General features: G+C 36.9%; 1 pseudogene; it reads right to left on the bottom strand.

Moving 5' to 3' along the window:
- Window positions 1-11,605: 11,605 nt before the first annotated feature.
- LOC120218963 lies at window positions 11,606-18,428 on the bottom strand (annotated as a pseudogene).
- Window positions 18,429-24,475: the final 6,047 nt, after the last annotated feature.

Here is a 24,475-nt window from a genome sequence, read left to right as displayed (position 1 = left end):
TCCATAGAGAAATCCGTTCTAACAGGGAGGAAATGCGCTGACTTAGTTAATCGATCAACAATTACCCAGATTGATTCTCTTTTGTTCGGAGTCAAGGGTAACCCCGAAACAAAATCCATCGTAACATTTTCCCACTTCCATTGAGGAATTAAAAGCGGTTGCAATAATCCTGATGGAACTTGATGTTCGGCTTTGACTTGTTGACATATCAAACATTTAGACACAAATTCCGTGATGCTTCGCTTCATCCTGACCACCAAAATCGATCCTTCAAATCCATATACATCTTGGTTCCACCCGGGTGCATCGTTAACGGACTGCAATGAGCCTCTGTTAATATTTCTTTCTTCAAGTCTTCATGTCAGGTATTACAATTCTTCCTTTACAATATATATTTCCATCTGACTTAATCTCAAAGTCTTTAATCTCTTGATTCTTTACTTGCTCAATTCTTTTCAAACACATTTCATCTTTACCTTGCAATTCTCTATTCGTTCCAACCATGCTGGTTTAAGGGTTAATTCTGCACAAAGACCACCGTCTCCCGTTAAAGATAATCTTGCATCCATAGCTCGTAAAACTGCAAACGTCTTTCTACTCAGAGCATCTGCGACCACATTAGCCTTTCCGGGATGATAGTCAATTATCACATCGTAGTCCTTTAAGAACTCTACCCATCTACGTTGCCTCAAATTCAATTCTTTTTGAGTCATCAGGTACTTCAGGCTCTTATGATCCGTATATAAGTAACAATGTTCCCCATAAAGATAATGACGCCAAATCCTGAGAGCGAATACTACCGCAGCCATTTCTAAATCATGTGTGGGGTAATTCCTTTCATGTGTTTTCAACTGTCTCGATGCGTACGCTACCACTTTTCCTTCTTGCATTAATACACACCCCAACCCGTTATGGGATGCGTCACTGTATACTACAAAATTCTTGCCAGATTCCGGTTGAACCAATATCGGAGTTTCCGTCAGAATTCTCTTTAAAGCTTCGAAACTTTCTTGACATTCGGAAGTCCAAACAAATGGTACGTTCTTTCTCATTAGCTTTGTTAGAGGCAGCACAATCATCGAAAAATTCTTAACGAATCTTCGATAGTAACCGGCAAGTCCCAGAAAACTCCGAACTTCAGACACATTCTTAGGAACTTCCCAATCCATTATAGCTTTAACTTTCTGAGGGTCTACTCTAATCCCAACTGCCGAGATCACATGCCCCAAGAAAATTACTTCCCTTAACCAGAACTCACATTGGACAATTTGGCATACAACTTTTTATCTTTTAAAATTTGCAAGACGATCCTCAGATGTGTGCTATGCTCTTCATGGGATTTCGAGTACACCAGTATGTCATCAATAAAGACAACAACAAACTGGTCCAAGTAGGGCTGAAAAATCCTGTTCATAAGATCCATGAAAGCAGCAGGTGCATTCGTTACTCCGAATGGCATTACTATGAATTCATAATGACCATATCTCGTTCTGAAAGCTGTCTTCGGAGTATCTTTCTCCTGGATCTTCAATTGATGATAACCCGAACGTAGATCGATCTTTGAAAATACCGAAGCTCCTTTTAGTTGATCAAACAAATCATCAATGCGCGGAAGGGGATACTTGTTCTTGATGGTCACCTTATTAAGCTGTCGATAGTCAATGCAAAGACGCATTGATCCATCCTTCTTTTTAACAAATAACACCGGAGCTCCCCAAGGCGATACACTTGGTTGGATAAATCCCTTCTCTAGCAATTCTTGTAATTGATGCTTTAACTCTTGCAATTCTTTCGGAGCCATTCGATAAGGTGCCATTGCAATCGGAGCTGTTCCCGGCATTATTTCTATTTGGAATTCTACCTCTCTATCCGGAGGTAATCCTGGCAATTCAGCAGGAAAAACATCAGGGAACTCTCGAACTATTGGAATTTCCTCTAACTTTTTCTCTTGAGCTCTTGAATCAATCACATTTGCCAGAAAACCCTGACATCCTTGTAGCAATAATTTCTTGGCAGACATCATTGATATTACATTTGCTAACGGATTAAACTTTTCACTGTTCACACTTATCTCTATTCCGTCTGGACTTTTCAGAGTTACCTTTTTCAATCTGCAACTAACATCTCCATAATACCGAAACAACCAATCCATTCCCAGAATCACTTCAAACTCGTCAAAGGGTAATTCCATCAGATTAGCAGGGAATTCAATTCCCTGAATCTTTATGGGACACCCCTTACAAACTTTATTCACCCGGGCACTCTGGCCTAACGGAGTTGTTACTATATTCTCATTACTCGTAGCTTCTAAGGGAATCCCCAACTCCTTTACTAACTTACTTGTAATATAAGAATAATTAGAACCCGGATCAATCAGTACCAATACCAATTTATCATACAACTGAAAAGTACCTGCTATAATATCAGGGTCATCACGGTCTTCACTTGTCTTTAGGTTGTATACTCGAGCAGTGGATCGAACTTCAGGTTGAGCAGAGAATTCAGACGGGTTCCTTCCTCTGCCTCTTCCTCGGCCTCTTTGTGAAAAAGAACCAGCTCTTCCAGATGGTGCCGGCTCCCCAACCATCAAGGGACAGTCCCGGACAAAATGTCCAGCATCCCCGCATCGAAAACAAGTCCAGCTGCCATACGACACTCCCCATAATGATTTTTCCCGCAGTGCTCACAATGTTTCCTTTGACCCGGAGTAGATCTCCCAGCACCAGATTCTACTGACTGCGTCTGTCTAGGTCTTGCCTGACTTGCTCCCCTAGCAGACGATGCAACTGATTCTGATCTAGTTTGTGATCGAAATCCCGAGTCTCTTCCCCTTTTTGTTGGTGTTGAACCAGAATAAGTAGTCGTCCTCTTTGATGTCTGAACCCTTGAGTCCCCAAATCTTTCATTCTGAGCCCTTTCAAGAGCTTTTGCACGATTGATCACCTCCTGGAACGAGGACAAGTTTAATACTATCAACATTTCCTTAAGCCTAGGGCGCAAGCCCTCCACGAACCATTCGCAAGCATCTTTCTCAGTAGGCACAAGCTCGGCTGCAAACCTGCTCAGCTTATTAAACTCACATTCGTACTCATACACAGAGCGGCTCATCTGCTTCAAACTCATAAATTCCTGCTTCATTTGGCGGATAAACTGATCCCCAATGTACTTGCTTTTAAATTCTTCTAAAAACAAAGACCAAGTCAACTGGTCGGTTGACATCCTCATGGTGACATTCGTCCACCATATCCTCGCCTGACCCCTTAGTAAAGACACAGCTCCATCTAATTTCTCCACTTCGGAACAGTGGAGACCATCTAACATGATTTTCAAATCATTCAACCAAAGATCCGCTGACACCGGACCTTCATCAGCTTCTCCCTTAAACTCGGGAGCTCCTAAACTTCTCAATTCTTTTGCTACATTAATTCGTGGAGTTAGTGGAGCAGGAGGTTGAAGACGCGTCAGAATAGCGTCTAACGTTCTGAAGAACGTATCTTGATCTTGCACAGGCACTCCTTGAGATGCCTGTTCTTCACCTTGCCTGGCCAGGGCAGGTGAATTACTGCTTTCAGCATGTCTATCTTCTCCCGCTTCACTTCGGGAGCTATTATGTCCGGACATCTAATAAGAATATACACATTGTTCTATTAGCAAAACATCATACTCATACTATACCAGATCAGAAGTTATCACCATTTGTTGGCATGTATTCCATTTAAAGACTCCATAGACTCTGGTTTATGCCTAGAATCGGCTAAACCATAGCTCTGATACCATTAAATGTAACACCCCCAACCCATACCCGACCCGGATATGAGTCAGAGATACTACATTGACTTTAAAACACACTCTTAATAAATAATAGTAAATATTGGGACTTGTATTAAGAAAATACAATAATATACATACTGTAATATAAGTTTACAAAAATATTCAGAGCATACACAACTTAACTCTTTAATTACATGCCAACTGCTATTTACATAACAAAATAACCTACTGATAAGTTGCTTCTGATCTGATGGTTGCAGGAGTAATACTGTCAAGCTGCTTCACCTGTCTCTTCTATTTTCCTCGGATCCTACGTGTGAAACACTCACACGCTAAGTCATCGACTTAGTGAGGCAACAATAATAAGGCAATGTATTGTAATGAATATGTCAAGATCATATGAGATGAGATGCAAACATGTAACTAATCAATGTAGTATACTTTAACAATATCCATACCTGTAAGCGTATGACTGTAACATTCATTATTCAGTATTAATAAGTTTATTGGCCCATGATAGCATATGAGAACCTAAGGTATTTGAGTAATGTGAGGTTGTGCACTATGCTGTCACCACAGCTCGTATAAATGCACCGAAGTGCCCGTAGAATTGCACCGAAGTGCCCGTAGAATTGCACCGAAGTGCCCGTAGAATTTTGTCCATAAGGACCACGTAGAATCCTTTAAGAATCATATACATATACTATGGATCAAGTATGTGTCTTTCAAGACTTCACACAGGTTCCAAGGATATACATATGTCCTAAAGAACCGAGTATACCCTCTACCCTTGGCATGCCAACTATACCTATAGTTCTCATCTACATAACATGGGCTTATACATTTCCCGTAGTTCATATCGCGTAGACATAGTATTTCCATACCTTTAACACATAGGCATATCATTTACATACTTTTATCACATAGTGCATAGAACTTTTCTGCATATTCATGTCATGTAATACATATAAGATGAATTCATGTCATGTAATACATTTAATACAAATTCATGTCATGTATCATAATATGGAATGTAATCATGTGTCAAAATATGGAATCTAGACTTATCACAAGTCTAGAACTGAATATACTACTGTATTCATGTTATGCATATGCACTCACCTATACTTCTTTGCCTTTTCCTCGATCGATCCTACTTGTAGATTGTTCCCGAACTCGAGTAGGCTCGGTATCTACATAAACATAATTTTTTTAAGATGATCATCAGACGTCTGTGTCTTGAAATTAAGCTTTAATAGCTTACTAATTAAAAGAATTAATAGCTTAGTCTTGCTTTCTTTTCTTTCTTCTTCTTTTCTCATGGGGGAATCGGTTCCCCCCCCTGGGGTATCGATTCCCCTTAAGCAATCTGGAATTCATATACGATGAGGGGGTATCGGTTCCCCCCTGGGGGTACCGATTCCCCTCTAGCATTCTGGAAATCATATTCGTTGAAGGGGTATCGGTTCCCCTTGAATGGGTACCGATTCCCCTAACCCAGAAATCCTATTTTTAGCCCGAAAATCATCTAATTTCAACTCAAACATACATATTTCAATCCCTTTACTACTCTTAGCTCTCATACACTTACTTAAACTAATTATTATCCATTAAATACCTCTAAAACTTAGAAATCTAATTCTCCATGTAGCATTTAAGAATCCAACTCAAATTCCAATATGTTCTAATTTGAATTCTAACCCCTCATACTTCTTAATTAGCTTATTGACAAGTCAAAATTCTGATTCAAACATCAAAACCTCATCCATATCAAAATCTCATCTATAAACTCATTTTCCAAATCTATCTCTAAAACCCTAATCTTGTTGTTTTAATGTCATATAAGCTTTCCTTTAGCTTATATAACATCCAAGCTTTCATTTCCAATCATAAAACATCAAAGAAACTATCAAGTTCAGATTCTTACCTTAAATGCAAGCCCAACGTTGAGAGAAGGAAGAGAAGAAAATGAGGAAGAAGGGAGAAGAAATGGGAGGTTCTGGAATACACGTGTTCTCATATACCCCATAGCATTTTATTTAATTAAAAATTCCCCTTGCAAATGACCATTTGGTCCTCACCTTAATCTCATATTTACCAACCTTTATTTTTAAACTATATAATTGTTCTACTTTAATCACCAAATGTTGAAACTTTGCAAATTAATCACTAACCCGGCATGGAGGATGTTACAGATTATGCTTTAATCCATTCACATACAAAACATTATGCAATGTTGATTATCGAGATTAAAAACACATGCATAAAGGTTTTGAAAATGTTATGCATTAAAACTTTATAATATTTAAAAAAAATATATGCATAAACATTAAGAAAAATTTAAGGTCAAAGTTTTGTAAAACCAAAGTTCTTGAAAAATCGATATTAATTGTTAAAGAGATTTCAATTACATTTTAAAAACCAATTTTGACCCAAAAAATTAATATGATGAACTAGAGTTTATAAAACATTACCAAAAATTACTATGTTCATCATACAATATTTTCAACATACATGAGATAAAACATAATCATTTAGAATTATTCAACATTTAAAATCTCATGCATGCATAAACTAAATGAGCAACCAAATAGAATAAAAATATTAAGTTTAGAGGTTACCCATTCATTTTTCATATGTGGCTAGAGCATCTTGAATATCATCATCTTCATCACCATTGTTCCCACACACCTACAAGAGACATTTAAGTAGATTTTGGTATCCAAATTGCTTTGGATCCTTGAACATTAGTTTCAATACCTCTTGTTCCTTTGGAACCCATACTTGTCTAATTTTAAATCGTTTTCCTTTCTTTAAAGGACAAGTATGTTCCTTATGAACATGATAATGACAATGTGAACATATTGTCATTATTGAACTAGATGAATTATTTAAAATGATCTCTTTTTCTTTTGTTAAGCATTCAAGCTTAACTTTCAAATCAAAATTTTCATTTTCCATACTTTCAAATTTCATTTTTGAAAGCTCTAAATCCTTCTTCAAGTTTTCATTTTGATTTTCAAAATCCATTTTCATTTCTAGAAGAAGTTTGTTTAATTTGAAAATATCTTTTTCAAAGTTTTCAGATTTATTTTGAAAGCTCTAACTCCTTTCTTAACATTTCATTTTGATTTTCCAAGTCTGTTTTAGCTTTTAAAAGAAGATCATTTTTAGCAATAAATTTAGAAATTAGATTTTTATATTTGGAGTTCATGGTCTCAAACTCCGAAAATAATTCATCATAAGCATCTTGTAACTCATGAAAAGATTTTGAATTTAATCTATTTGAGTTAGAAGATACCTTTGGCTCTGTGAGAGCTAATAGAGACATCATCTTTATTGGTTTTTCTTCTTCCTTGTCTCTATAGATCTCCTCAAGCTTATCCCACATCTCCTTGGCATTTTAGCAAGAAGAAACTCCTTTATATACATTAGGATCAATTGCACAACACAACATGTGCATAACCTTTGTGTTTTGTTGAGCTTTCTTCCGTTCTTGATCACTCCACTTATTTGCTTTCTTTGTAGGAGAAGAATATCCTTTCTCGATCATCATCCAAACTTCCATATCAAATGCTTGGATAAATATCATCATAAGCTTCTTCCAACGACGATAATTTGTTCCATTGAAGTGTGGAGGCACGTCAATTGGTCTGGATTCTTCCATGGAGAATGAACTGGAAGTGGACGCCATCTTTATCGATTTAACTCTTCCTGGATCTACTCAAGAGGTGGTTAAACCTTCCAATGAGTCAAGCTCTGATGCCAATTGTTGACTTAATCGATTGATGGAAATGGCCAAGAGGGGGGTGAATTGGCAATTAAAATTTTGGTGGAAGCTTTTGCAGAAAATTGAAAATATTTGCACAACGATTTAGAGTGGTTCGACTTTCTCAACCAAAGTCTACGTCCACTACCTTAGCTATCCACACTAAGGATTTTCCAACAAATTCACTAATTTGTTCTTTCTTTTGAGGACAAAGAGTAACCTTACAACTCCCTCAAGAATTATACCCCAAATTCTTGAGCACACTCTTTTTCAAAGAGAAATACACAAATTTGCAAACTTACAAGGAAAACCTCACAAGGTAAGATGTTTTCACAATTCTAGAACAAGAAAATAACACTAAAAAATAATTACAAATGAGCACAAATTGTGTTCTTGAAAGCAAAATGAATATTGAATGAAAAATAAGCTTGAAATGCTCAAACTTGAGGTTTGATGCTTTCTCTTTGATTCTCTCTTGATTCTAGTTTCTTGTTGTTTCTTGTTGTTGATCAATGGATTCTAAGCTTGTTTAAATACACCTTGAATCAATTCTGAACGTTGGGGATCATTAATGAAGTTATTGGATCATTAATGAAGTTATTGGACCCGTTTAAGTGTGAAAACAATTAATATTTCTGCTTGGAGCGTGGGGGGAATCGGTACCCCTTATAGGGAATTGATTCCCTAAGTGTAAAATTCAAATATTTCGACCGTTGAACAGGGGGAATCGGTACCCCCTTGGGGGGGAATCGGTTCCCTCTGAGCATTTTGTTTTTCTCGGAGCCAAACCATTCAGGGGGAATCGGTTCCCTCTGAGCAATCTGGAATTTTTGGCTTTGAAATGGTTCAAAATATTTTGTAAAATTGTTTTGAAATTATTTTAAGTTTAAAACTTAATTTTACACTTGAGTAAGGATTAAAAATGACATTTGAAAGATTGAGAGTAATATTTTGATATTCGAATAATTATATCGAATATACTTAGAAAATCTTTTGGAAAATCTTAAAATTCATTTATCTTAATTTGTTATATCGAAATATCAAAATGTTTTCAACAGACTTGTTCCATCACATTACACCCTTTCACTAAAGACCTGTGACATTTCATCTACGAAATCCAGCTCCTCATCTTCTCCAACGAACGATGTACACCACTTTCCACCACCCACCAATGTCCCATCTATGAATGTTCTGGTTTCCTCATGCGCTTCTGTACTAATTCTGATTGTATGAACGAAACTATTGAAAAAAATGAACACTTTTTCTGGGATCATTGACTCGTATTGCACTTCCAGCAAAATCTTAGCCACATCAAACCGATCTCGATTCTTAGTCTCGTCGTAGATCATAAACACTTTCCCCCCACCGACTACCAATAACTATAAAAAACTTGACACTCCATATAGTTAATGGAACATCCTTTAACGAAACTCAAATCTTAACCTTTATTTTGTTCTCAAAACCTTCAAGTAATTCTAGCTCATCAAACCATGACCGTAACCATTCCTCTCTACGAGACCGCAAGCTTGTCGTTCATGCCTAACTTGAATTTGGATAATCACTAATAAGTTGTGCCAATGACTAACCTTCACGTCAAATCCTTCAGCTCTAAAAGATGTTTGAACAATATCTTCATTGGAGTTGTTCTTGATTTTTCCCACCAGACTACACTCTCTCCACGATAATGCTTGCTTAGGAATAATAATATTTCTGGATGCTACCTCATTTCTCCTGAAAAAATTTGGTGCACTGCCATCTTTAACGTTTACATGAATTAACCCCTCATAATGCCCCCCTTTCAGAACCTTTTTTCGCACTTCCATCTCATGAACCTCTCCATCGCCACTCTTCACTCCTCCCACAACTTCCTAGAAAGACCTAGAATCCCTAAATGCTGGCTTCCATATTTTGACATCTCTATTAACTACGACCCCACTCTTTTTGTTATTAGCCAACACCTTATCATGGAACACTCTTATCTTAAACCCATCCAACACCCTACCATCCGCTCTAAGCATTGTTGTGATCGCTTCTGACTTCTTCCTGAACCTTACAAATGCAAATGTGGAATCCGCATATAACCTTTTCCTACTATTGTACGCAATAAAAACATCAAGCACTGCATCATACGCCTGAAAAGCTTCCTTTAGGGTTGCGACATGGATCCTTTTACTAACATTGTTTATGAAAATCGTGAAATAGCTGGAAACCTGCACATCTCTCTCGCCTGTGGACACCATTTTTTTTAATCAAATTTAGAGAATATTTTCCGATGAACGACCTCTAGGTTTTCATAGACGTTTTTTTGGCCATTAATATTAGAGGTCGTTTGGTCCAGCATTACAATACTTTGCTTTGATAAAATGCATGCTAAGTGGATCAAATTCTTGTGTATAGTAAAAAATAAATATAAACAAAATTCATATTTGAATCACATCAATATTCAATTTTAAGATTTATTCGAATGGGATAACAGTAATAAGTTGCTATAAAAATTATAAGTATCACCATAGAAGTTGGCACTTCCATACGTAGCTTTTATTTTCCCTTTTTAAAATAAATAAATAAATATCAATACATGAAAGCAGATTTCTTAGTTCCACCGAAAGTTTATAGCTTTAAGCCGAAAGAAAAGCTACAAATTGTAGGCATTTATGGGTTGGAACCTCAGCATGCAGCATCCATAGTCATAGATGCAAGGAATTAAGCCGACGGTCTCCAAATTTGCTTTCCAAGTGTTGTTATTTTGGACCTCAGCTATGGATTCCATCTTAATGGCATATGTGCAAGAAGGAAGTTGGAGCTTGATGCAAATGGCTAAATATCTTCCGAAGAATCTTATCCTGATTTTGAAAGAATGAATATGTAGGGAGGACCCAATACTTGAATATTGCCAGCAATTAACCATTTTCCTTAAAGCTCCATCTATAGTACTTCCTCAAATTTGCAGCATCGGCCTATGAAAGATGGAAATAAAATGAGAGAGGAAATCAGCACATAAGCATGAAATAGATCAACATAGATTACTCAAGGATATCTTCAATGACATGAACGGAAATATATAAACCATGAACAAAATGAAATTAAAAATCCACAATGCCAATGCATCTCCACGGTTGCTATCAAAGCCAACTTCACTCGCAAAAAGCAATGCATGTTATTCTCAACAGTTTTTTTTCGTCTTTTTTTTGGGGTGGGGGGTGGGGGGCAAACAATGAATCTCAAAGCTTAGGACAGAACAGGAATCCTGTCACAGAAAGAAGGTATAGCATATGAGAGAATTCTTTTCAATATATGTTGAGGTTGCCATAGTTTGATCCCTATCCACAAGAACTAACAGTCCAGCACTCTTCCAACATAAATAATGCAACAGACAACAGAAAACATTAAGCATATAGATAGCATAGAGACCACTTGCTCTTTCTATATGACTATTGCTAGAAGAACGGTTAAAAATCCAAAGATAAAAGTTAAAAAATGGAATCAAGAAACTCCAAAACTTCATATGCCATTTTAACGAAACCAAAAGGATTTTAAACATATTTACATATATATATATATGAAGGTGATTTTAAACAAATATCTTACTAGATCCAAATATACATGTATCCCGTGCAACTAATTTTCAAAAAGATTCCCCCCCCACCCCTCAATGCTGGCTCCATCCCGGTGTTAAACGACACATATACTTAAGCCAGCACAAACACAACCATCATACAGGAAAACTTCATAGAAACAAGTCTTCTATTAAACTTGAAGATATGACATACAATCACATATTAGGTGCAAGCTCATCAATTTTGAGTCAATCAGTTCAATGGAGTTTTGCAGTCATCTTAGGTTGTGTCTTGGAATGTTCTTAAAACATTTCAAACATGTTATTTAATTCATTAAATGTTATCAATATTTGAAAGATAAAGTACCGTTCTTCAAAATCTATAAGTTTAGGAAAAGACAGATGACAGAATGGAACAATTTAAAGCTTGACAAATACCAGAAGGCACACCGCACACCTAATAGAAATGTGGCAGTCACTGATCCCAAAGTAGATCAATTCATCCATCGGATTTGAATGTTGATGAAAAGTTATTTTAAATGGCTAACGATAACATCAATATACAGAGTCTAATTCGCTGTACTGGATATTAGTTAAAATTACCTTAATAAACTGCAAAGCTTCAACAATGACCAATTGGTTTCTTCCATAGCATTGCCTTACTAACCAATTGCAGGTTACAATAAGAGCCAAAGGGAAAAGAAAATGCTCATTTTTCCAAATGGAGGGAATATGAACATTGGCTGGACAAATTTGAAGACCAACTCTCTCTGACTTGCTAGCATATTCCAAGGCAAAACGAGACAGCATCTTTAAACAGCATAAATTTCTTTCTAGGCATTATATGGAGATGAAAAACTCTCCTTTTGACAGTCTTTGAGACAATTGCTGACTAATATAAACCAAGTCACATCATTGGGTTTGAAGCCAAATTCCACCCCTCTTTGTAGAAGTAAACAGGCCTCATCAAACACGCCCCCTTTGAAACGCCAGCGGATCAAAGTATTACAAGTAATAGCATCGGGATAAATTCCTTCAGCTTCTAATTTGTCAAACAAAATTAAAGTCTCCCTTATACGTCCAGCTCTACTTAAACCGTTTATCAGATCTGGCATTAAACCTCGATGAATCATTTCTCTTAGAAATTCGAGTGCAATATTGACTTTCCCATCCTTACAAAAGCCGTGTATTAATATATTACAAGATATGTTACTTGGAACAAATCCTTTCCTTATCATTTCTTCAAACAATCCCAGGCCTTTTCGATTGCCCCAGCTTGACAAAGGGCTTTTATTAGGCCATTGTAAGTGGTTTCATCAAGAGGGCATCCTCTAAATTGTTGCGGAAGACGGCTATCGGATAGAGCAAAATCGCAACTGATAATTTGAGAAAATAAAAATGAAGATAAAAGAGACACAAAATTTACGTGGAAAACCCCTAAAAATTTAGGGTAAAAACCACGGGCAACGGTAGAAGAATTTCACTATGAGAAAATAGGAATTACAACCTCTCTCGATCTATCAAGGAGAAAACAATGATAATTCTCTTTTGATAAAAAGGAGAAAACAACTTTCAAGAAACTCTCTAAATTCTCTAGTATTGGAAGAAAGCTAGAATGCTTTGGGATAGTTTTGAAGCTAAATGAGCTAGGGTATTTATAGTTGAAACTTAAGGACTAATCTTATAAATACCCTAAAGTTTAGTGACTAAAATTTATAATTTACCCATTTAATTTTCAAATATTATTGCACCTAATTTTGACATTGTTGCACCTAATTTTGACATTACAATATTAGGTGCCTAACTTGAACCAATTTTCCAAGCTTTGACATTTCAACAATCTCCCACTTGAAGATTTGATTGGAACAATCATATCTTCACACCATTCTTTCTACCTTGTACCATCATGTTGCTTACGTCTCTGACAGGCCACAAGAGGATCGACACCAGGTAAATTTATCAGCGTTGACCGCCTTCGTCATGAAATCTGCTATGTTGTCTTTGGTATGGATCTTTTGTATATCTACCGTTCCTTCTTCCACCTTTTCACGAATGAAATGGTACTGAACTCGTATGTGCTTAGTCCTTGAATGAAATGCTGGATTCCTTGCTAGATGCAAGGCGCTTTGACTATCACAAAACAGAGAGACATACTCTTGATTGTGCCCAAGCTCCTCCAATAGCATCTTCAACCAAATTGCTTCTTTACTGGCTTGTGTAGCTGCTACATATTATGCCTCTGTTGTGGACGTAGCCACAACTGACTGCAATTTTGAAACCCAGCTTACAGCTCCACCAGCAACTTTGAACACATATCTTGTAGTAGATTTGCTTTTATCCAAATCCCCTGTATAGTCAGAATCTACATACCCATTGATTAGTAAGTTTGATCTTCCGTAACATAATGCAATATTTGAGGTCCCTTTGATGTATCTTAGGATCCTCTTTACAATATTCCAATGCTCTTTGCCTGGATTCGTCATGTACCGACTAACCACTCCCACTGCTTGTGCAATGTTTGGTCTTGTGCATATCATAGCGAACATTAAACTTCCCACTGCTGATGCATACGGTACTCGAGACATCTCCATCATTTCTTCTTCACTGCTAGGACTCATACTGGAGGATAATTTGAAGTTAATAGGAAGAGGGGTAGAAATTGGCTTACAATCTTGCATGCTAAATCGTGACAAGATTTTCTTCAAGTAATTCTTTTGTGAAAGCCAAATCTTCCTATTACTTCTGTCTTGGTGAATTTGCATCCCTAGAATCTTGTTTGCTGATCCCAAGTCCTTCATTTCAAATTCCCTAGCCAGTTGTGCCTTCAATTCTTCAATATGATCTTTGTTGGGTCCTGCAACCAACATGTCATCCACATACAACAGTAATATAACAAAATCGTTATCACCAGACCTCTTGAAATAAGCACAAGGGTCTGCATTAAGTCTGTTGTATCCAAGGCACATAATGAAGGAATCAAATCTCTTATACCAACACCTCGACGCCTGCTTTAGACCGTACAGAGATTTGTTCAACCTGCAAACCAAGTTCTTCTTTTCGTCTTCTTCAAAACCTTCAGGCTGGAGCATATAAATCTCTTCTTCAAGATTTCCATGAAGAAAAGCTGTTTTAACATCTAGCTGTTCCAAATGTAAATTCAATGTAGCACACATTGCCAAGACTACTCGAACTGTTGTTAGTCGAACCACAAGAGAAAAAATTTCATTGAAATCAATACCTTCTTTCTGAGCATATCCTTTGACCACCAGTCTTGCACGATACCTCTCAACTTGATCGTCACCATTTCGCTTGATTTTGAAAACCTATTTGTTACCAATTGGCTTCCTTCCTTGTGGTAGTGGCACAAGGTCCCATGTATTATTTTTATGAAGGGCTTCGATTTCTTCTTGCATCGCCATCATCCACAGTGAAGCATCTGAGCTGTTTATTGCCTCCTGGTATGTTGATGGCTCACCGTCCTCTGTTAAAAGGCAGTATGCAACATTTCCTTCTATAACATAATCTGAGTGCCAATTGGGACGTCTTCTCACACGATCTGATTGACGAGTTGTTGGAGCTTCAGAACTCTCTGGTTCTTGTTCATCATGTGCTGGTTCTGCAGAAGAATCTCCTTCTTCAAACTCTTTTTCCACATGTATCTGAGTAGTCTTTGACTTTTCAGCGCTATCATCGTCTTCTTTTCTTTATAGTTTATCTTCTACAAAGATAACATCCCTGCTAATGATCACTTTAAGGGCAGTGGGATCCCACAAGCGATACCCCTTTACACCATCAGCATACCCCAAGAATTTGCATTTCCTGGATTTTGGATCCAGCTTTGAAATTTCTTGGGCATTGTACATCACGTACACAATACTTCCAAATACATGGAGGTTTGAATAATCAGCTGGTTTACCAGTCCACATCTCCATTTGTGTCTTTAGTTCTATTGCAGTTGATGGAGCTCGATTCACCAAATAACAGGCGTTATTGACTACTTCTGCCCAGAATGATTTTTCTAGGCCTGCATCCCTCAACATTGCTCTTGTTCTTTCTAACAAGGTTCTGTTCATCCGCTCTGCCACTCCATTTTGTTGAGGAGTGTTCGCCACTGTGAACTATCTTTTGATGCCTTCTTTCCTGCAAAAGTCATCAAATTCTTCGCTTGTGTATTCTCCTCCATTATCTGTTCTGAAACACTTGATTTTATTTCCAAAATCAAGTTCCACCCGCGCTTTGAAGTTTTTGAAAGTTGAAAACACATCGGACTTCTTCTTAATAGGGTACACTCAACATCTCCTAGAGTAGTCATCAATAAATGAGACAAAATATTTTGCTCCGCCTAGGGATGTAACTGGCTTGCCATACGTCAGAGTGAACCAGTTCTAGAACACTTTTGCCTCTAGAATTTGATGTGTTGAATTTCAACCAGTGATGCTTACTTGTTATGCAATGCTCACATAAAGTAAGTGAAACTTTTGTTAAGCCTGGAAGTAGCTTTTGCTCCACAAGGACTTTCATTCCTTGTTCTGACATGTGTCCAAGTTTCTTATGCCATAGTATTGCAGAATATGAACTACATGAGGCAACAGAGGCTTCTGCTTCTAGCAATGTCTCTCCCTTCAACATGTACAAGTTTGCAGCTATATTTTCACCTTTCAGCACCACAAGCGCTCCACGGAACACCTTAATGATTCCTTTCCGTGTTTCAATCTTGCTAGCATTATTATCCAACAATCCGTAGGATAATAAATTTTTCTTCAGACCTTTCAGGTGCCGCACATCTCGAACAACTTTAATTGTTCCATCATACATCTTCAATTTGATGGTTCCCACACCAACGATCTCTAAGGCATGATCATTGCAACTATACACAGATCCTCCTGAGACAGGTTCATAATGATGGAACCATTCTCTTCTTGAGGTCATGTGATATGTCGCTCCCGAATCAATGAGTCATATATCTGCAAATTGTTTTCTTCCTTCCACGGTGGTTGATGCTTCACAGCATAAAGCATCTCCATCATCTGAAGTGTTTGCGGTATTGCCTTGTGGATTAGAGTTTTTATTTAGACTCCAACAATCCTTCTTCAAATGACCCTTCTTTCCACAGTTATAACACTTTAAATTTTTCTTGCTCCTCGACTTCGATCTACCATGTTTGTGACTGCTGCTTTGGCCACGTTCCGTTGATCTCCCTCTCATCGTTGTCAATGCTTCTGCTTGTTGCAGATTTACTTGTCTGTCTTCCTTGTTCTTGTGCCGATTTTCTTCTTGTAGAACAACAACTGCAACGTCATCGAAGACTAGACTGGTGACATTATTGTTTGTCAAGTTGATGATGAGTTGATCATACGAATCCGGTAGACTTTGAAGTAGAAGTTCAGCACGTTCTTGTTCTACTATTTTACAGCTTAAGGATGTAAGCTGAGAAAATAAAGTGTTCAGTGTGTTTAAGTGATCCGTCACTGAAGTAGATTCTGACATCCGAAGAGTGTACAATTTCCTCTTAAGGAAAATTTTATTGTGCAACGATGTGGCCTCGTGCAATTTGGTGAGATGATCCCATATCTCTTTAGCTGTCTTCTTCTCCTCGATGCTTGACAATACTTCATCTGCTAATGCTAGATTAAAGTTTGCCATAGCATTTCCGTCCATCTCGTTCCATTTGTTGTCATCTGCGAAATCCATCGGCATTTCATTGATAACCGCTAGACACCCGTCTTTCCTCAGGATGGCCTTCATCTTCAATTTCCACAGTGAGAAATTTCTCCCATTGAACTTTTCAATATCAAATTTCGTTGCCATTGCTTCGTTTACGGATAGCTCCACTATTTCACTATCGTGAATAGTTCTCTGGAACCTTCAAAGAATGGGTAATAACTTCTTACTTTCTTATGTTGGAGGATCCACCTTTTGGTGGCAACCACAAAGACAATAACAGATATTACACACTCTAATCTAGCTCTGATACCAATTGTTGCGGAAGAGACTATCGATAGAGCAAAATCGCAACTGATAATTTGAGAAAATAAAATGAAGATAAAAGAGACACAAAATTTACGTGGAAAACCCCTAAAAATTTAGGGTAAAAACCACGGGCAACGGTAGAAGAATTTCACTATGAGAAAATAGGAATTACAACCTCTCTCGATCTACCAAGGAGAAAACAATGATAATTCTCTTTTGATAAAAAGGAGAAAATAACTCTCAAGAAACTCTCTAAATTCTCTAGTATTGGAAGAAAGCTAGAATGCTTGGGATAGTTTAGAAGCTAAATGAGCTAGGGTATTTATATTTGAAACTTAAGGACTAATCTTATAAATACCCTAAAGTTTTGTGACTAAAGTTTATAATTTACCCATTTAATTTTCAAATATTATTGCACCTAATTTTGACATTGTTGCACCTAATTTTGACATTACAATATTAGGTGCCTAACTTGAACCAATTTTCCAAGCTTTGACATTTCAACATAAATAACATTTCATTTACAAGCTTAAGTGCTGCTTTGATCTCACCCACCTTAGATAAACACAATCAGAGTGTTGTATGTTACTTTGTTGGCATTAACACCCTCAACCATCATCCTGTGAAAGAGATCCAATGCCACTTCCATTTGATTGACCTTGCATAAACCAGATATTAGTGAATTAAATGTAGACATATCAGGCTTGCCCTTTTCTAGACATTTCATCAAACATTTCCCGCCAATGATGGATTTTACCATCATTGCATACTGCATTCATTAGGGTATTATACACAACAGTATTAAAGCCGACTCCTTTTGCCGACATTTCGCTCAGCACGTCTGGTCATATCCCTAAGCAGTGAGCGTGCAGAATCTACTTCGTTATCCATACAAAGGGATTTCATTACACAAACCAAATGTATGAACACTGGGAGATATACCCTTATTCAATGTCATAAAAAAACATTCAGAGTAACCTTGTGACATTTCCCAGCTACCAGAATACTTAAGACAGTATTGTAAGACCTAAATGTTGGTTCACACAAATAAACACTCTTCATATCCAATAACAATCTAGTAGCCTGACCAGGAAAACCGGCTCGTCCATAACATTTCATGATCAAAAGGAAGAGGGATTCTCTAAAAACGACCCCTTTTTCTTTCAATTGCGTCAATAACTTATTATGACCTTAAAGTCCTTAGCTGCCCCAAGTTTTTCAATAAGAACATAATACACATCAAATGTATGGCAATATCCAGTATGCGAATTGTTAAAAAAAAATGGGAACATCAAGTGGCAATTTAAGTAATTTAGAAAGCTGAAAAGGAGTAGTCTTATTGAATGATTTTTCCAAGTTCATCGTGGTTAAATGGTTTGATTTTTAAGTATATTATTAAAATCATTGTAATCTTAAAATTTTAAATATAAAGATAATTAAACTAGAAGTACAATGGGATAAATGACTGAAGAAAAAAATATGTAAAAAGGATAAAATTGTTAAGATGGAGGTCAGGAAGTATTATGTGGTACGTAAGTGCTGAACAGAAATAAAAATAAAACATTATCACTAACACAAATACACGACAAACAAGAGCGGACACATTACTTAAAGTCCAACCAAATTTCAGGCTAGGTGTCAATAGCACACTAATTTTTAGTAAATTAGTTTGTAAATTTTTAATCAATATATGATAATTGGAATTATTTAATTTTAAGTAAATTAATTTGTAATTAAAATTAAAATATTATAAAAAATTATATAAACAAAATATGATATAGAAATAATATATATATATATTGAATTGAAAGGAGCATAAGACATTAGGCTAACATTGCAGATCAGTGACTTCATGGAGAGAGCTAATATCAGAGGAGAGCAGGTCCACAACTTTCACTGGGAGAGAGTCGAATAACAGCAGGTTGAAGCGATGAGGCAAGGCGAGCTTAGTCAGTTTGTCAGCAACTGTATTGCCAGAATGGGGAGTCTATTGAAATTTAACCTCCCAAGCACGGTTGGTCGAATAACAATGAATATATGATTGTGTCAAAGTTTACATAAAATAATGTTTAAATATATCAAAATTTAAATAAACATAATATTTTAAAAATAATTATAACATGAACACATTATATATAATTTTTATACTATTAAAGTTTTAAAAATAGAAATAATTAACACCAAACTAATAAATTTACTACTTCCTCTTCAGTCAATTCAATTTGACAGTCCAGCGAATTCGTCCAATTGTTCAATCCCGGTTAGCTCCCGTGTGATGAAGGAGGACGTCATTGTCTTCAATCAAGTGTAAAATAAGAAATGCCAATTTTAGGGAGAAATGCGGTAGGTGAGTTGCATCCTTTACCACATAAAATTCCACCGTCAACACCTTTTTTTTTGTCCAAAACCCTAAAGATTTTGTTCAATCCCAGAAACAACTAAGAGAGGTAGAGGAAGGCCTAAAAATGGAAGGGCCCTTTCTCAAGCTCCATTAACAGGTTCGAAGTGCTTAATTCTGTTGAGGAATCTCCTACTATTGATGTTCCACAAAGGAAGCCTAGAGCTGCAGCAAAGGGAGTTTCAATCTTGGTTAAGGAGTTAAAATCAAAAAAGAAAGATCACCTAGACAAATCTAAGTCAAACCCTGTAGAAAGTCAAAAGGGTTCCTTGGGAGCCTCTTCACATGATAGTTATTTCTGGAACTTAGAGGATTTAATAATCCTCTAAAACAAATAAAGTGCTCCTTAGAGCCTTCCAAAATAAAGTGGATGTACTTTGTCTTTTGGAGACAAGAGTTAAACTGGAAAAATCAGAGGCTATTCTTAACTCTAAACTCTTCAACTTGGAATGTTTGCACAAACTATGATCATGCCATCAACGGAAGAATTTGGATGCTATGGAGGAAGGGTATTGATCTTTCAATAATTCAGGTTTCTAACCAATGTATCACAGCTCAAGGTTCTGCTTTTGGCAATCCTGTCTTCATCACAGCTATTTATGGTAGTAATGAGGGAATTTCTCGAAGACAAATGTGGCAATCTTTGAAGGATGTTAGTATTGTTGTTAACCAATATCCATGGGTCTTAGGAGGAGACTTCAATATTTTTCTGCATTCTCATGAAAGTTCAGACCATGAGCTATTAGGCCCTTATTCTTCTCCTGACATGATGAATTTCAAGAGTTTACTCATGAGCTTAACCTTTATGATCATCCTTTCTTTGGGCCTAAATACACTTGGAGCAACAAGCAACATGAATTTTTTCTTGCAAGAAAACTTGATAGAATCTTGATAAATCCTTGTTGGGACTCTTTCTTCCGTCACTCCTTTGTGGAATTCCTTGCTCCAGGTGTTTCTGACCATAGTATGGCCATCATCTGGCTCTCAAAAGAGTCCCCTGCAACCAGACCAAAACCTTCCAAATTTTTTAATTTTTGGGCTTCTCACCCTCAGTTCCTTAATGTTGTTAAAATTCTTGGTCTCAAGATGCTCATGGCAATCCTATGATGATTTTATTCTCAAAACTTAGAAGACTCAAAGATTGCCTAAAGAACTTCAACAAAGATAACTTCAGCAAGATTTCGGACCGTGTGAAATTAAAGAGAATTGAGCTGGAAAATCAGCAACTTCTCACTCTCAAAGGAGAGGAATCCATTGAAAAAAGAGCTTGAAATTCAAGAACAGCTAAAGAATCTTGAACAAGCTGAATCAATGTTCCTTAAGCAAAAGGCAAAATTCCAATGGTTAAAGAAGGAGATACAAACTCTAAATTTTTCCATTCCATTGTGGCCTCTAAGAACAAGATGGATACTATAAGAGTCCTTCTTGATGATAGAGGTAATAGGCTTGAAACTTTTGATGCCATGGCTAATGAAGTCACTTCTTTTTACATCAAGTTACTTGGTACTGATGACCCTTTGGTCAAGGAAATGGGTTCTTCCATTCTTCAAGAACTCCTTAACTATTCTTTTTCCCCTGAAGCTACTCCCTCTCTTGTTAAGGAAGCCTATGCTGATGAAATTAAGAATGCTTTATTCAATCAAGGCAATGAAAAAGCCCCTGGTCCGGATGGATTCTCTTCTTTTTTTCTTTAAGAATTGTTGGTCAATAGTGGGAGAATGGTTGGTTGACCCTTGTTCCCATATGTAATGGGGTAAGGGGAGGTAAGATAGTAGGCTGCCCCCAACACCAGGTTGAGAGCAGCTTCCGTAGAAGACCTCCGAATTATGAAATGCCCTCCGTGGGACTCGATCCCACGACCTCAAGGTTAAGAACCTTGTGCTCTACCAACTGAGCTGGATAGTCATCTCTGGGAGAAGACATTATTAATGCAGTAAATTATTTTTTCAGCAATAATTATATTCACCCAGCTTTCAATTCCACTATTATTCCTCTTGTCCCCAAAGTTCCTAATCCTTGCAATATTAAAGACTTCAGGCCAATCTCATGTTGTTCAGTCATCTACAAGATTATTTCTAAAATCATTTTCACTAGATTGACTGAATACCTGCCTGATATTATCTCTTTAAACCAGTCTGCCTTTATCCGAGGTCGTGATATCATCGATAATGCTTTTCTTGCTCAGGAGATAGTGAAAGGATATGGTAGGAAATCCATCTCTCCAAGATGCTCAATGAAGATTGATCTTCATAAAGCTTTCGACTCATTGCATTGGAAATTCTTATTATCAATCCTTAAAGGCCTCCATCTTCCTCAAAAATTTATTGACTGGATACAAATCTGTTTCTCTCAAGCCAAGTACTCTATTGCTTTTAATGGTACTTTAATAGGCTATTTCAAAGGGGCCAGAGGTATAAGACAAGGGATCCTTTATCCCCTTATCTTTTCGTTCTAGCAATAAATGTCCTCTCCAAAATGCTAAATATTGCAGCTTGCAAATGAGTCTTTGCTCTTCACCCAAAATGCAAGAAAATTGGGTTAACTCATCTCTCTTTTGTAGATGATTTACTGATTTACTGATTTTCTGCAAAGGAAATAATGATTCAATAGCTGGAGTATTGAGTGTTCTCCATCAATTTTACAAAGTTTCTGGACTTCACTTAAATCCCTCCAAATGTGAGATCTTCTCAACGGGTATCTCTCCTAGGGAAATTGAGAACTTTAAAATCATATATGGCTTTAAAACAGGTTTCCTGCCTGTTAGGTACCTAGGAATACCTCTTGTTACTCGAAAACTTTCTCTGAAAGATTGTGAACCTCTCCTTGATAAAATCAGGCAAAGGCTTCACCACTGGTCTACAAGAAACTTAAGTTATGCTGGAAGACTTGAGCTAATTAGATCAGTTCTTTTTAGTGTCAGTAATTTCTGGTGTAGATAATTAATCCTCCCAGCTACTGTCTTAAAATCAGTTGATCAATTATGCTCAAGGTTCTTTTGGAAAGGAGCGAACAAATCAGCTGCTGGAGCTAGAGTTAGTTGGGACCAAATCTGTCAGTTAAAATCTGAAGGTGGATTAGGTCTGAAAACACTACCACTTGGAACAAAGCTTGCATTATGAGCCTTATTAGAAAGATCCTAGTTGGAAATGGTTCGCTCTGGGTTGCTTGGCTAAATAGCTATGTTTTCAAGGACCAAAACTTCTGGCAGTTTAACATTGGATCTAATATCAGCTGGAATGTTAAAAGAATTCTGAAAATGAGAAATTCTGCATTCCCTCTTTTTTCTTCTAGGTTTCATCAGGTGAAGGAAATTTGGGGGAAAATCAGATTGCAAGGTTAAAAAGTGTACTGGCACCGTTTAGTATGGTACCCTATGCACCTTCCAAAGCATAGTTTGATTTCTTGGATGGCCATCTTAAACAGGTTACCAACTTGTGATCGCTTGCAACGCATGGGATTAGTCACTGCTGGTCTGTGCGTCAACTGCAGGGTTTTCAACGAAAGCAGGGATCACTTGTTCTCTCAATGCCCCTTGGCTATTGAACTCTGGAAATCTGTTATTCTTTTGAATGGTATGAACTACACTGCAATGACTTGGGAAGAAATGGTCTCTCACGCAAGCTCTATGTGGAAAAGGAAGTCTTTAATTACCACTATTCTGAAAATTTCTTGGAATGCTTATATCTACTTTTTGTGGCAAGAACATAACCGCAGACTGTTTCAAGGAAGATCTCGAACAGTTGACAACTTGCTCAAGGAAATCATTGAAATAGTTAGTATAAGACTTAGAGGAAAAACTATAAATAGACTTGATTGCACTAACTTCCATCTTTGTAATGCTTGGAGTATAGTTTAACCATGTTCCTTTGTTTGTTTGTGATACTCCTTGCTTTGATTGGTGATTGGTTGTAAATGTACTTTGTTCTTGGATAATAAAATTATGATTTATCCAAAAAAATATGTGACCTCATAGCTACTGTACTGCCAATAACATTTTGTTCATTAACAATAGCTTCTACTAAACACCATTACTTCCCATCTTTTGACTACAGAAGTAAGTTCTTCTACGGTATTTCATTGCTAGATTTGTAATTTGTATTCAAAGTTTTATCTCAAAATGAATGTTTCAGTGAAGATCAAACCATTTCGATCATATTAGGTATATCATATATAAAACCACAATAATGATGTTGGAATCTAACGGTTCAAAATTTAAAATCTATTAGTGTTATAACTTGTGATTCGAATTTGGTTTGATTTGGTTTAAAAAAATTGTACTATAATTCGTTTGTTGAAAAAATAATTATCAAATATTAAAAATATTTTCGGGCCATGTCTTCTCATGAAATGACCATTTATTTATATTTAATAGAAAATTGATTTTCTTGAATAAATGGATAAATCACCCATTTGGCCATCCATCCTCCACCCAAGTCTCATAAACTTCCCAAAACTCCTAGTTTCTTGTAAACAAGGTCTAAAATCCTTCTAATTAGCCCAACAAAAACTTAAAACCCAACATAAATTACCTATCACTACCCCAGACCACGACCACGACCACGACCACGACCACGACCACGACCACGACCACGACCCGACCCGAGACGGGACGGCGGCGGCGGCAGTGCGCGAGAGTCCCCCTTGTTCTCTTCCACTCAACAAGGAAGTGGGAAATCCAAGCCTTAAATACCCATTCCCAATAGTATTTCCAATACTATGTGGGATTGAGCATTGCAAACACTTGGGAATCTTTTACACTATCGCAACACATTCTTTATTGTTTCAAACTAAGATCTTACAAATGGCTTGGGAATCTTTTACACTATCGCAACACATTCTTTATTGTTCCAAACTCCACGTGAATTTGGAATAGTTAAAATGTAATCTTATTTTGGATTTTTCACTATCGCAACACTTTTTCACTATCACAACAACACGTTTTTCAAACTCTCGCAACACATTTTAACTATCGCAACACATTTTTCAAAATCGCTTTGTGAATCTTACAATC

The sequence above is a fragment of the Hibiscus syriacus genome, unplaced genomic scaffold (assembly GCF_006381635.1).
Source record: "Hibiscus syriacus cultivar Baekdansim isolate YM2019G1 unplaced genomic scaffold, ASM638163v2 tig00110202_pilon, whole genome shotgun sequence".
NCBI lineage: Eukaryota > Viridiplantae > Streptophyta > Magnoliopsida > Malvales > Malvaceae > Hibiscus > Hibiscus syriacus.
This window is presented reverse-complemented; position numbering and strand designations above follow the sequence as displayed.